We start from the raw sequence: 15,026 nt of genomic DNA, 5'->3' as shown, positions 1-15,026 counted from the left end.
GCACTGAAGTTCTTCTTAAGCTCAGATGGGAGAACTGCAATGAGCTGTGCTAGAGAAGGTGCTAGAGAAATACAAAGGAATCGGAATGATCACAGGAGTGTTGGCTCTGGCTGAAATCCAAGTTGGGTAATTGCATCCTGTCTACCGAAAGCCCCCTGCAGTTCCAATCAGATATGGTACTCAGCTTCATTTCTTTTCTAAAGTCTGTGCTATCATAAATAGAGGCTACATGCAAAGAGTGAGTGAAAAGGCCAGGAAGCTGAGTATGTGTGACCAAGAGCCTCAGTATACCCCTGCTTCCCCATACTTGAATGGCATGACTTAACTTCTTCATTCTTATCTTCAGGGAGGTGGTTTGCATCATCCTCTGAAGAGATGGAATAAAAACAGGTAAAAATTATGGAAGAAACCCAATTTTGGTTAAACAGTCCCCCTCCCTGCAAGAGAGAATAATATGATTATCTGATGAACTGTGAGCCATGCATGCAGGTAGATGTTAGGTTTTGGAAATTTAGGGCCTCCTGCCACTTGACTTTTGCCTAAATTATTTAGACACTCCACATAGTTCTGGTTACAATGTTACTTTCAAGGAGACGGACTAGAAGAGGTGGGGAGATGGACACTCCCACCCTCATAATACCCCGCATTATACTTAGGTCCATTAAGAACAAGCTCCTAATGATTTCCTCTTCTTGGCCCATAATGAAGTCAAATTGACTCTGATTGTCATCAATAATTAATGAGTCCAGTGGTTCTCTGCATCTCCAGGCCATTTGGCAGATGGCACTGTCGATTTACTATTGTGCTTGCCATTCTGGAAGCTTCTCAAAGTGGTTTATATTGTGAAATCTAGTTATAAAAGGCTTTGCACTTCAGGCATTCTCCAGGTTTTGACATTCTCTGTGTTACTTTTTCTTCCTGTGACTGTGGCAGAAGAGGAATAACTACATTATATTGTCAGAGTTCATTTTTTCCCCCTCTACTGCAAGGTGAATAAAACAAGAAAACATATATGTATTTATACAGCCAATGAGAAAATACGTTGGTTAAGATAAATGGCTTTGTAGGAAGGTATGAAGCACCCAGTGACCCAATATCAAAAAGAAAGATTTATTACGAAAGTTGAGAAGTGTCCAAGGAGCAGTATTCAACCAAAATCTGAAAGCTTTATAAGCTTAAAAAAATTTTTTTTAGAGTCCATGCTAAGATAAATGACTCCGGTATTAGTGAGAGCTGAGTTAACTCAGGTAAAAGTTTGAAGTAAAAAATAACATACTAGGAGTAGTGTGTAGATATATGGTATCAGATTAACCTAAGGGAAAAGGATCACCATATCTTTTATTGTCATGGGGGCTGGGATTTTGGCATAAGATATTTATTTGATTTCCCATACATCATTTCAGTGTAAGAAAAGGATCAGGTGAGGTGGAATGTCCAGTGAAATGCAGCCATATCAGACGAAAATGTGCTCTGTAAATATAAAGAAGACCTAGGATAAGTTCTAGGTCCATATTATAAATTTATATCCTCTTTATAAAATTCTTTTAGGAAACTAAAATTTGTGAAATGTCTGCATACACGGGAGAATGTTACCTGAGATTCTTTCATTTGGAGGTGTTTTTCCTGTTAGAAGACATGAGTCCAGGGCTAATAGAGTTGATAAGCACATTTTTGTTTAGATGCTTTAAAAAACTGTCTTCCAGGGATAGAGTTCCAAAAAAAGTCTGCTCCAGGAATGGAACTTTCTCTGCACAGATTCTACCTCTGGGGAACAGTTTCAGTCCTGGAGCCCAAGAAATTTCCCTTTATCTTCTGAGTCCTTGCTTAACTTTGCCAATCATTAGTTTCCCATTAGGTAGTTGTATTAAATTTCAAGTCATAGCTTCATAGAAGACCTAGTTTTTGACCTTGATTTTGCATTATGTAATTCCTTCTGATTCATACTACAATATCTGGAAGGTTGAAATGTTTAACTTTTCTCTTTAAGGTGATACCTTTGTTTAGTTTTCTTGAAGCAGAAACTTTTGGTATGCCTCACTTAACACAGGAAAGGTTCCAGACAAGCAGATACAAGCCCTCTCCAACAAATAATAGGACCAAGATGGTTAGATTAAGAGGAGTAAAGCCTTTAGTATATAAAAATATATAAAACAATTGTGAGGAAACGCTCCACACTGCCTTTGGGAAGGTTGGGAGCTTGGTATTGGATACATGGGTATTTGGATAGATGTTATATCTTTTAGAAGAGGAGTGAGCACATCAAGATACAGATTTTTCACAGAAAGGTGGTGCTTTTCATAAATCTTACCTCCTCTTTGTCCATTATCAAGTGCCCTATTATACCTAAGTTACCTTAGGTGGCACACCACCAACAAAGCCTTGATATGTTAGCCCCGTTGATTCTGCACTGGTTAAAACAACTGGCTAACCCTCCCTCAGTGATCAGAAGCACATCTCCAAGGATAAGTAGAAATGAATGACCTCAGATGATTGAGAGAAGACCTCAAGACGTTCACAGGCATTATGACTATGGACACCTACTTCCTTTGCCTTTTACTTCATGGTAAGTCATCTTTGGACTCACCAACATGAAACTCCAGTTCAAACTTTCTACAAAGAGAGATGAAGTTCTTGGTACTGAGACAATGAAATTTCTAAGTATGATATCCCCACAATTAAGTAACTCATCTGCTCATTAGGGTCTTATGAATTTTCTGACCCTACATTCTTTCATCATCTTGGGAGAACCTAGAACTATGAAGAAGGTGGGAGTGGGCAAAGGTACATACAGTTGTTCTTGGCCGTTGTAATCTTTGTTGAAAATAGCATTTTATGGGTTTTTTTTAAATATGAAAATATGACTTAATCATTGTTGAAAACTGATAAAGGGTGAAAAGTTACCCAAAACAACCATAACCTGGCAATCCAGAAATAGCTGCTATCAATATTTTAGAGTAATGCCATTTTAGCATATTAATATTTTGGATATTAATAGTAATATTTGGAGTATATGCATATGTGACACAAATAATTGATGTACAGTTTTCATATGTACAGTTTTGTATCTTGTTTTTAAAACTTAACAAAATAACAGGAGCATTTTGTGAGACTATTCAAACTCATTAAAACAGGTAATTTTTAATGGCTGCATAGAAGCTATTTAATGATAGCGCAATAACGTGTTTTATTTAGTCTTGGTAATTTTTAGAAGTAGAAAAAAATGGCTATTGTTGAAATAAACATTAAGGGAGTTTCCAGAGTATGTGAGAAGAATGGGAATTCAATTTGATTGTATTCCACAATTCACTGTCTACCATGGGCAAGGTTGTCTGTTAATTCTGGGGCCACAAGGATAAATAAACACACATCTTGTCCTCAGAAGAGATTCCCATGTAATAATAAGAACCACTCCATTTTGTAGAGCAGTTTGTAGTTATACTAATTTCTTCTACATACCATTCATTTGATCTTCACAAAGGCTAAGAGATAGGTTAAGTTCATGAGGCCCATTTTACAGGTGAAGCTCACGAGTTTAATCACCTGTATATAGTTAACCAAGCAACTCAATGGCAGAGCCTGTCTTCTCTCCTGGTCCAAATTTTATTCTATACAACTTGCTGCTTCAGAGCCCTGTGATCTTTGCACTCCCCAGCAGTGTCCCCAGTTCTGCTTTTTACCTGTCTTTCATCATCTGCTGCTAATGGGTTGCTGTGAGGTGGAATAGCTAGTCTTCTGCATCCTTTGGTTTTCCTTCACCCCCATCCTCACTGTGTCCTCAGGATGTTGCTCTTGTGAGAATAACACAGGGACCCTATAACAATAGCTTCTGAATGGCTGAAAAAAGAGGCTGAGACTGTAAAGGGAAATCTTCCAGGGAAGGAGGGAAGGAGAAAAGTAGGATGGGACAATGGAAGGGAAGAAATGAGAATGTGGGAGATTCGGAGGCCAAATGTGGAAAATAAAAACATTAGGGGAGAGTGAGAAGGGAGGGCCTTGATTTGGGGGGAAGGTGGCTGAATTAGAGAGATAATGAGAAAGGAAAGGAGGACTCCTTGAAGCCACCTCAGCATTCTGAGCCTTAGGTTATTTTGTTGTTATATTTTAATGGGCTTTGGCTCTTTTTCTTTTTCTCTCTCACTGCATTAGTGGAACCATTCAGATAGGAAAGAAAAAAAATAGGAAAATGGTAATAGTCAATTTAGAGGAAAAAAAGAAACCACACACACAGGGAAAAATCACCAGACGCTAGCACAAAGATGCACTCACCTTTTCCTGCGGGTCTCTCTGCCAGCTGGTACAGAGCTGACACAGCTCTCTTCAAGAAATGCTAGAGAGGGGCCCAATGGGAGGACTTGGGGAAGGAGCAGAAATGGGGATGTCAGAACCCAGAGGGAGCAGGAAGGTAGCATGAGGGACTTGAAAGGTTCAGTTGCAGATTGTCATGAATGTCTGACTGCCTTCTGTTCAAGAGGCAGGGCTGCAGAGTTGAGACTTGGCAGAAGAAAAGTCAGGGAGACAGAATGCTCATGGACGGATGTGCCCAGGATAGATTTCCTGTCCGAATTCTTGGGGGTTGTCACTGACTTTCTCTACCTCACTGGCTTTGTTATTAGTGTCATCACCTTTTTGTCTCCACTAGAAATTTTCATTGCCAGCTGAGCAATCTTATTTATCCCCATGCCTAAGAGGGCTTATGATGTGTTCGATGTTAAGTCTGGCTCTTTAGAATACTTGAACAGAAAGTAGAACAGAATTCTTAGTTTTATCTTTAACTCTTTTTTTTTTAAAGATTTTATTCATTTATTCATGAGAAACACAGAAAGAGAGAAGCAGAGACACAGGCAGAGGGAGAAACAGGCTCCACACAGGGAAGCCTGATGTGGGACTCGATCCCAGGACTCCAGGATCATGACCTGAGCCAAAGGCAGATGCTCAACTGCTGAGCCACCCAGGCGTCCCGTATCTTTAAATCTTATTATATTTTGTAGACATATGATACTATTGATTCTATTATCAGTGTATATGCATACATATATGATGATGATAATGATGATGATGATGATAATGTATATTTGGAGGCTTTTAGAACATTCTAGGAACTATCCTAAGCAAGCTACAAACATCATTGTATTCACTTTTCATAATTATCCTGTTGAGGTAGGTAGCATTCTGGTCATGATTTCATAAGTGCATAAATGCAATACTAAAAATGATAACTTGACTTAGCCATTAAGCAAGATTTGAAGCCATTAGAAGGTGGGCAGAATAGTCACATGATTTAATTTATTTTAAAAGTGACATCTATTAATATATTTTAATGTGTTTTACTGCTATATGGACTGTAGGGAATGGGAACAGAAACTAAAGGCTGCTTAGGAAGTGAGAAATAGTAGTGGCTTGAACCAAGGTTGGAACAGATGGTTGATGAGAAGTCATGTTCTCAATGGTTTGATGGTAAAACACAACAAAATAAAACAAAAGTTCTGATGAGTTGGCTGTGGGATATGAGAGAAGGAAAGAAATCATGGATGAAAACATGGTTTTGGCCTGAACAAACAAAAAAGGAGTTGCCTTTAACTGACATGGGAACAGTTGAGGGAGGAGTGGCTTGAAAGGCAAACATAAGGATATCAGTTTGGGACATGCTAAGTTTGAGATGTCTATTAGACAGCCAATATTTGGAGTTAAAAGTAGATGTCATGTTTGGGTATATAAACTTGGTTGTCATCTACATGAACATGACATTTAAAGTCCTTGTGCAGATAGGATCACCCAAGGAATGAATGTAGACAGAGAATGCAGAGGACTAAGGCTCCAGCCAATGGACACTCAAATGTTTAAAAATCAGGGAACTGAGGAGGAACCAGAGAAGGGGAACAGGAAGGATCTACCAGTGAGGTAAAAAGAAAATCCAAAATGTTTGTTTGAATCCTGGAAGTCAAGTGAAGAGAATATATCAAGGAGGAAGTGATCAATCCTATCAAATGCTGCTAATAGATCAAATGAAATAAGGACTGAAAATTTGAAGTTGATGTAACTTTATTTTGCTCACTGTTGACCTTGATAAGAGCAGTTTTATTGAAAATAGGCAGAGGGTGTGAAAGCCAGACTGGAAAATATTCAATAAGGCATAGAAAAAAATAAATCAAAGACAGTGAATACAGACAATACTTGCAGGCAGTTTTGTTTAATGGAGTAGTAAAAAAAGGGGGGATAGACCAGTAAGTTGAAGAAGATGTAGGTGTAATTTAAAAAGCCTTTTTTTTAATGTAAAATAATATAGTATGCTTGGATGTTCATGGGAATAGTTCAGTAGTTGAGAGGAAACAGGGGTGTTGAATGAGAGAGAAGAAAATTTGTGTAGGGATATTCGTGAGTGCGGGGAGGTGAGGAGATCTGGTACCCAGGGTTAGGAGCTGGTTTGAGCTAGTAGTAAACTCTGTTCCTCAATGATTAACATAAGGGAAATCAGAATAAGGGCTCAGATGTGAGTAGATACAGCTTTATGGAAGGTCTTCACTAGCTCTCAGAGAAAGAAGGAAAGTCATTAGCTAAGAGTAAGGAAGGAAGGAGTTGTTGGAAGTTTGAGAAGACAGTAGAAGATATGAAGAGTTAACTTATTTCTGTTGATTATTTTTTCATTTTCTATATTTGACACTGATTAATTTATGGTATGACATATACCTTAGAAAAAAAGCATGAAAATCCTTCTCTTTTGAGTCAGATGCATTTGGATTTTTTTCCCAGTGGTAAACATATGTAGTTGACATATTGTGTTTCCTTTCGCTGCATGCCACTAGCTTCTTATAGGACCCAAGTGTGAAGCCTGTGGATTTGACTGCATCACAAGGAGACCCCATTAAGCTTCTGCTACAAAATGCTCTTATGGCAAAGGGTCTTCAGGGTCCAGGTATAGCATTCTCTTGAGCCTTGAGCTCTTTTTTGGTTTTGGATTGAATCAGGCATTTCATGTTTGGGATTCCTGTGGATTTTACAATGGTGAGTGTGAAGCACAGCTTAAACAAAGATGTAAAAGGCTGTAGGGAAAAGCAAAAACTGAGAACCCAAATGCTTTGCAAGGAGACACTGCTGGGAGCAGCTGTTACTGCATTTTTAAGTGCCACTTATTTTAATTGAGGGGCAATAGGATAATAATACTGTTCAATAATGGTACATCATTGTGTGGGACCCTTGGAGACCTCCCTGTGCATGATGTAATATGTCCCCACATCTCCAAGGGAAAGAGTCAGGTATAGCTGCCTTATTTTTGCAAAACAAATGAAAATGGGTCATGGACTAAGAATGCCTCTCCCAAGAATATTATGAGAAAACTATTCCTCTGGACCCCAGAAGTAACAGTTCTACTACTGACCACGTAGAGACAATTACTATTGGGTGACACTCCAGGTAAGATAGGCCAGAAGAGGTTAGGAGACCAGTCAGCAATGCAAGTCAATTTATTTCCAGGTAAATAGGTTAAAAGGGCAGGGAACTGTCTGATTATCAGGGCAAGCAAAAGTTCTGAAACCTTCATAGAACAAGGAGCTTAAACCAAGAATTCGATATGGAAACATTGACTGTGGGATTTTAGGGATTTTAGGAATGCAAGAGACTTTTGAGATGATTTAGGTTAGGTCAAGTTCACTCCCTTTCCTGCTCTATGAAGTCTGTTTCTGAAGCAAAAATTTCCCCCAACTATGGTCTCTTTGGATACATTCTGTCAAGGTAAGAGCCAATTGGGATTGAGATAAGACAAATTGATGTAGGCAATTGGATGGATGTGCTCAGGGAGGGAGTGAAGGCAGGCAATTAGGTTCGTAGATCCTAAAAGTGTTCTTGGTCCAGCAGTGCAAAACAGAGCTCATCCCTGACAAGGTGAATTCAGGACTCTATCATCAGCAAAATGATTTCCTGTCTGAATTACTCTATATCAGTGCTTCTCAAATGATAATCTGCATATGAATCACCTGGGAATCTTGTTAAAATGCAGATTCTGATTTGATGGGTCTACAGTGGATCCCCAGATTCTGAATTTTTTAAAAACTTTCTTTTCTTTCTTTTTTTTTCCTTCTTCTTTTTTTAATTGAGGTATAATTGACACATAATTCTACATTTCTTACAAGCAAACAAGTGACACTGGGCTGTCTGGTTTGAAGAAAGGCCTTTGAGTGGGAAAGGGAGAGCCAATTTCCTGGTCTCCGTTTTCATGTTAACTGCATTTACTCCCTTACTGATTGTTTGGTTGTGTATTCTCTTCCCCCGAGGAGGAGAATTCATTTGCATGAGGTATTTTTAGCTAAGAGGGCCCTCTTGATGCAGCCTAAGTAGCAATGTTTCTCTTTTCAGAAGGATGGGGCTGGCAAAGGCTGGGAGCAAGCATCTTTGTGCGGCTGGAGCCATTAACTAGCTGCCACCTACTGGTTGCATTACCTTGCATGACCTTGAGTGGGTCACCATCTTTCCAGGCCTCAGTTCCTCATTGTGAGAATGAGATGGATAGTCCCTGGCCCATTTGCTTTTACAGAGTGGAAGTGATCATGTTAGATCATGGATGTGAAACTACTTCACAAAAGTCAAAAATGTGTTTTATAAAGAGAGTAAGTAGGCTTTACCATCCTGTCATTTCTGCCCAGGACCCAAATTTAAGCCCCTTCCAGAGGGAAAGCACTTGATAAGCCTGTAATGTGTGATACAGCTGTTCAACATATTGGTTATCACTGTGTTCTGGATGCTTCATATTTCCTTAATTTGACTCATTCCTGCTCTCACAGATGAGATGCCGAAGCTTCCAATCCTCATCTCCGCCATTTCCAGGCTTTTCTGTGGTGACCAGGTTCCAGTCCATTTGGACCCAGATCCCATAAGCAGGTAGAGATGATGGTGATTGTGATGAATTGTAATTATTCCACAAGCTACTGATGTTGAGTCCTAAGAGCAGCTAGATACTTTATGTAAAATACATGCTTGTCTCTATCCCTAAATATTAAGCATTATTTCTATTTTGCAGAGGAGGCAACAGGGGCTTCAGAGACTTTAACTCATTAGCCCATGCCACACAGCAGATCTACTCTCCTGTACAATTTCAAGTCTTAGTCTGATTCCAAAGCCTGCCTCGATTTCATCATAAGAAACAATCTTGTCCAAGGATTTTCACAGTAGAATCGGGTGATGAGTCTAAATCCAAAACCCTGATCCTGACAGCCCTCTGGGAAGGCAGTCAGAGAGTTTTTGGGAAAAGGTGAGCAAATTGTGTGATGACAAATGCCGTCTTTGGTCATTGACGTCCATGTGACAACGCCTGGATCTGGGAATCAGAGAACAGTGTTCTGGCTTTTTCCCAAGGGAGAGGTTGTCAGCGGTGGAGGAGCACATCATCTCTCCTAAGACACAGCTAAGACTGAGTCCAGCTGTCACTTAACAAAGTAAATGGGAGCCACTAGCAGGTAAGGAGAGGTGACCTCCACTCCTGCCCTGAAAAGACAGAGACTGAAGAAGAACCCAAGAGAAGGAGTTTAGGGAAATGCCTACAAGTCGGAGTCCCCATGGATGGCCAGGGCTGTCAGTGTTAAACTCGGGGCATTTATCTTCCCAACAGTGGTTTTCATCCTTGTCATGATATCTGTATCTGTGAGTCACATTGCATTTGTCTTACTCTCCCCGACTTACTTTGTGGGATGCGTTGTCTTCAGAATAATTCTCAGAAGTGTTATTTCTATGATTTATTGCCCTTTGGTGTTTATCTTACTCTCCCAGTTTTACCTTTTCTTCTCTCATTGTTTAACATTTTAGAGTGTTACTTTCTATATGGCCCAAATTTGTCTCCTTTTCATATTTATTTCAACATTTGTCTTGTTCTCCCGACATGTTTCCCTCTTAGAATTTATCTTTCTTATTTTAAAAATATGTCTCAGAATATGATCTCTCTCTTTTCCCTACTTGGTCTTTATTTGTTTAATATTTTACATCTTTTCTGTGGTTTGTCCTTTGCCTGAAGCTTGGGTTCTCTGCAGGGGCTATTTTCTCAGAGAGGAAAGACCTGGACCATGTCCAACAGACATGGATTTGGTGCGAGCTGTCTTGTATTTCCATGTGCCTCAACTTCTCAATCCATACAAATGGTGGTTATTAAAAGCCCAAGAGAGAAACTGATCTTTGCTTTGTCTCAGAATAGCTTTGAGAATTGGCACAAATGAATATGTAGTTTGAAGATGGTGAAAGGGACATTCTTGCTAAGGATATGTTCCGGTTCTCATTTTCCTTATCAGCATTCGAGGGAGGGCCAGTCTTCTTCAGTCATGTTTCTATAATTTTCTTTTTGATAGATCTAGATGACTATAGAGTCCTCAACAGTGACTACAGCTATAACATCAGCATTTTTGTAGCTTTTAATGAATATGCAAATTTACATACCAGAATCCCTGTTTTATCAAACAGGAGGATAATGCCAATTATGGACATTAACATTTGAATAGCTACATTTATAGCTTGGGAGGCACCTTCCTGGGCCTTCTCTCCATGATGCTCCCCCAAATCACTTGAGTTAGGATTACTCTCCCTTTCACTAGGGAGAAACTGAGACTGGAGGAGATAAAGTGACAGCCAGTAAGTGGCTGAGACAGCAGCTAAACCAATTTCTTCAAATTTCCAGTTTTGTGCTCTTTCCGCAGAATCATCTTGGATTCACATTTATTTTGATCTGTGGTATTGGATATCATTTTTAAAATTACTTTTCATTCTTTGGACATTCTTTCATAAACTTCCTTATCTGATTTCACTTAGCAGAGTCTCCTTTCTTCTACATGTCCCCAGTCAGACCCTTTCCTTCTACCCTAGCCACTTCCTTTGATGGATGTGACTAGCAAAGATGCTGGAACAGATGGATTGTGGCTGTTCCTGCCTTCTGCTATCATTTATTCTGATCTCTTTTTATACTCTGCACTGGAGAAAGTACTCCAGCCTTTCCTGATCATCTAGGGTTTTCTCTGATGGCTGACTGTCGAAAAGTTTCCAAGAGGGAGAAGATTAATAAAACATCTCATGCTAAAAGCAGACTCGTTCCCTCTCACAGTGGCTAGATTATAAAAGTTCAGCCTGAGTCTATGGTCATGGTGACTGCCCAGACCCGGCCTCTCTTTTCCTCTATGCCTTTAAAATTCCTCTGAGCTGGGACCTGAGCTTCCACAGGGTTTGGTACTCGACTCGAGACCCCGCTGATGTTTAATAAATATCAAACTGCTGCCCCGATATCCCTGAGCAGTTGAAAAGGTCTGCTTGCTGTGATCAGACCGTTCAATCCTGGGTATGTTTTTAACACTTGACCTTACTCCAGGGACAGCTGTGAGGGGAGTTCTGTCATTGTGCCAACAGGGACAGTGATGTTCAAACTCTTAGCACATCTGCCTAAATCTCTTGTCTTTTCGCAGTGAAGCCTGACTGTAAATGTCTCAGGGCTGCTTTTGTTTTCCTAGTCTTGCCAGGCCAAGCTCGCAGGTTCACTGGAGCTCCGACGTTGAGTACCACCTGCATGGATCATGGCAACAGGCCCGCTCCTTCTCCAGCCTCCCTAATGCGCCTTGGAAGTAATTTGCAGAGGAGCCTTTACATGTCTTTCCTTCTCCTTCCCTCTCCTGCACTCTTTCTCAGGGCCCCTTTCTTCCCCTGCCACTGCTTAGCTTTTCTAAGAGAGGGAAGGTAGTCCAAAGAAGTGTGTTTCAAACAAAAACATATCCACATTTAATATACTTTTGTTTATACCTTGGAAGACTTTCTTCTCTAAATTCATCTTTCAAAGATATTGTTTTGCTCTCTTGCTCCCGGAGTTGGTGCCATAGATCCCTCCTAATATCATCTGTCATCTTGGTTGACTCACTATCCATCTCCAAATCTAATTCAGAATTGTCCCTTAGGTTCCAGAAACTACCCCCAGAAGTACTCTGTGTCACATTTGTCTTGAGGCAGAAATGCCTTGAAGCTCCAACTCCCTTCTTTCTTCACTCCTTCCTTTCCTTTTCACTTTATTTTTTTTAATTCCATTTATACCCTTAGCATTTCCCAAGTCTTATGAATCCAAACTGATGCTGGATGTAACAGTGTTTTGTAAGTCGTTGAGTGCTGTATATACAGAACTATAAAGTCTGTGGATTATTATGTTCGGGATAGTTTGATCTAACTGCACTTACTCCTTTTAACTTCCAGGCTGCTTGGGCAAATATTAAGAAAAACCTAGAGGATAGCCACATTTCTGAAATAAACTAGAGAGAGTAGTAGTCATCAAGGTAGGTCATGAGTCATAGTTGCATCATCATGAAGACTTGGCAGACCTGTTTTCTAAGAATGTTGAGTTGATGACATCAATGGCTCCAACTAGTGGCTTCCCTGGATCCACATCTATTACGATTGACTTTGCCTCTCTTACAACCAAGGTGCACAGTCTATAGTCTCAACCCCTGAATTCATACTGGCTTTGTGACTTGTGTTGACAAATAGAATGCAGTTGAGGTGCTCATTCTAAGTCTAGGCCTTAGAAGGTCCTCCATTCTCTCTTTCACTTCTTTACCGTCGCTGTGCAGGACATGCCTACACAACCCTGAGAACAAGCCCGGGCTCGTCTGCCAGAACAGGAAAGAAAAGCCTGCAGGTATTGGACACCCACACATGTGAGAGAACCCAGTGGAGGTGCGGACCCAAAGAATTGCCCACCTATCCAGTTATGTGTATTAGTTAGGACTCTATGGAAAGATAGAGTATCCACCTATTTGTCTATCTATCTATCTATCTATCTATCTATCTATCTATCTATCTATCATCTATTATCTATCTATCTATCTATCTATCTATCTATCTATCTATCCATCATCTCTATCTATCCATCTGCGGAGAGAGAGAGATTTTAAGGAATTGGCTCATGAGATTGTGGCAGCTGGCAAGTCTGAAATCTGTGTGGCAGGCCTGCTGGCTGGAAATGCAAATAAGAGATGATAATGTGGTCTTGAGTCTAAAAATCTATGAGGTGGGGCAGAAGATGAGAAAACTCAAGCAGAGTTAGTATGAGTTAGTATGAGTTAGTCTTGAGACAGAATTTCCTCTTCCTCAGGGGACCTCAGTCTTTGTTCTTAAGGTCTTCAACTGCTCAGATGAGGCCCACCCATATTATGGAGTGTAATCTACTTTATTTAAAGCCTAGAGACTATAAATATCTGGACTGGGGTTTGATCAACAATTGGCCACCACAGCCTAGCTAAGTTGGCAAATAAAATTAACTATCATATCATTGACTGAAGTTTATTTTTAAGTTCCTGAATTTGTTATTAAGACATTGACCAATATAGCTGATATACTATACCAAAATTCTTCCTTGCTTTTTTAAAAAAAGATATTTATTTATTTATTTATTTATTTATTTATTTATTTATTTACTTATTTGAGAGAAAGTGCATGCTCACGGGTGACCAGGGGGAGGACGGAAGAGGGAGCGACAGAGGGAGAGGGGAAGAGAGGATATCAAGCAACCTCGGTGGGGAATGCAGAGGCCAACTCAAGGCTTGCTCTCACGATCCTGAGATCATGACCTGAGCCAAAACTGAGTCAGATGCTTAACTGACTCTGCGCTCCTCTTCCTTACTTTTTATGGGCTGATTCGATTCTCATTAAAAGGCTGATTCCCACTGACATGGTGCAGCAGAGTCTAGTGGTGAGCCAAGCTCCTATCTGTTTTATCTACTAAAGTTCAGACGCTCTAAAACAAAGCCAGTGATTGCTTGTTTTACTTCCTAGCAGAAGGTCAAGCATCAGAAGGTTGCCACTGTGCATTTCCAGCCCAATATGCAATGCAGGAATTGCCCACCTGGGATTGGTTCTATCTTCTTTTTCATCTCCTTTCACTCAGCAATGTCTTTTTGATCTGTAGAGCCTTAGGTGTCCATTTTATCCTTCTGGTACAGTTTAGCTTCTAAGAAAGCCTGAGCTATCAGTCATTTACTCCTTACCATAAACAACTCTTGCTTATGGGCCAAGGAATATTTGCATTTTAAAATCATATCACTCTTTTCTCCTTTATTCCCTTTCACTATTTTTTATATTCCCCAAATGAATGAGACCATATAATGTTTGTCCTTCTCTGATTGACTCCCTTACTCAGCATAACACGCTCCAGTTCCATCCACGTTGAAGCAAATGGTGGGTATTTGTCATTTCTAATGGCTGAGTAATATGAGTGGGAAATATCAGTGAGGGAGACAGCACATGAGAGACTCCTAACTCTGGGAAACGAACGAGGGGTAGTGGAAGGGGAGGTAGGTGGGGGGTTGGGGTGAGTAGATGATGGGCACTGAGGGGGACACTTGACGGGATGAGCACTGGGTGTTATGCTATATGTTGGCAAATCAAACTCGAATAAAAAAAATAAAATAAAATTGTATCCCTAGTTATGGAGGGAAAGGCTTAGTTCCTTACAAAAATAATTCTTAGGCAATATGACTAGTTGAAAGTGATCTTTTAATGAAGATATGGGGAAAAGATCTTCCTTGGACCCCAGAAGTCCCCCTATGTATGTATAAGGCAAAAAAAAACAGCTGTCTGTAGCAATATAGGGCTGCAATGCAGTGTCTACATGAGTTGTTTATGACTTGAACACCATCTCCTCTTTTGGGTCACTAAATTGAGTTTTTCTGGGAATACTCAAAAGTTAACTTCCTTATGAATTTTTATCTGGTTTTCCTCAGAAGATTAAATCATTTCTTCTGAATTACTGAGTGATGCCTTTGAAATTCCACTTAGTATTAATTATTCTGTCTTGGGTGGTAGTTGCTTGCATCATGTCTAATCTTCCAGTGTGTGGTGGGCAACTTGAATAAAGAATCCTTTCTCTCCCTCTCCTCCTTTTTTCTTCCATGCTATATATTTGCCAAAAATTCTCTACCATATTCCGGTGCTAGGTTTGGCCTTAGGAATAATGATATAATAGGGTCTTGAGTATAAGGAGCTCAATTGTCATTGGGAAAATGATGTTGTACAGGAAATTATAATGT

At 40.0% G+C, this 15,026-nt stretch overlaps 1 long non-coding RNA gene across 10 annotated transcripts in view; it reads left to right on the top strand.

Annotated features, from left to right (window-relative positions):
• The first annotated feature begins 12,328 nt into the window (after positions 1-12,328).
• LOC112656524 (uncharacterized) overlaps positions 12,329-15,026 on the top strand; it is a 93,753-nt gene continuing 91,055 nt past the window's right edge. For 2 of the 10 annotated variants that reach the window (XR_007410597.1, XR_004816274.2), the window contains exon 1: positions 12,465-12,675. This is a non-coding gene — a long non-coding RNA (uncharacterized LOC112656524). Of the gene's footprint in view, positions 12,423-12,462; positions 12,676-15,026 lie in introns of those variants that run through there. The other 8 variants (XR_007410599.1, XR_004816277.2, XR_007410598.1 and 5 more) reach the window with 7 other exon arrangements.

This window comes from Canis lupus, chromosome 5 (genome assembly GCF_003254725.2).
Source record: "Canis lupus dingo isolate Sandy chromosome 5, ASM325472v2, whole genome shotgun sequence".
NCBI lineage: Eukaryota > Metazoa > Chordata > Mammalia > Carnivora > Canidae > Canis > Canis lupus.
The sequence above is the reverse complement of the archived record's forward strand: the minus strand, read 5'-3'. Positions and strand labels throughout refer to the sequence as shown.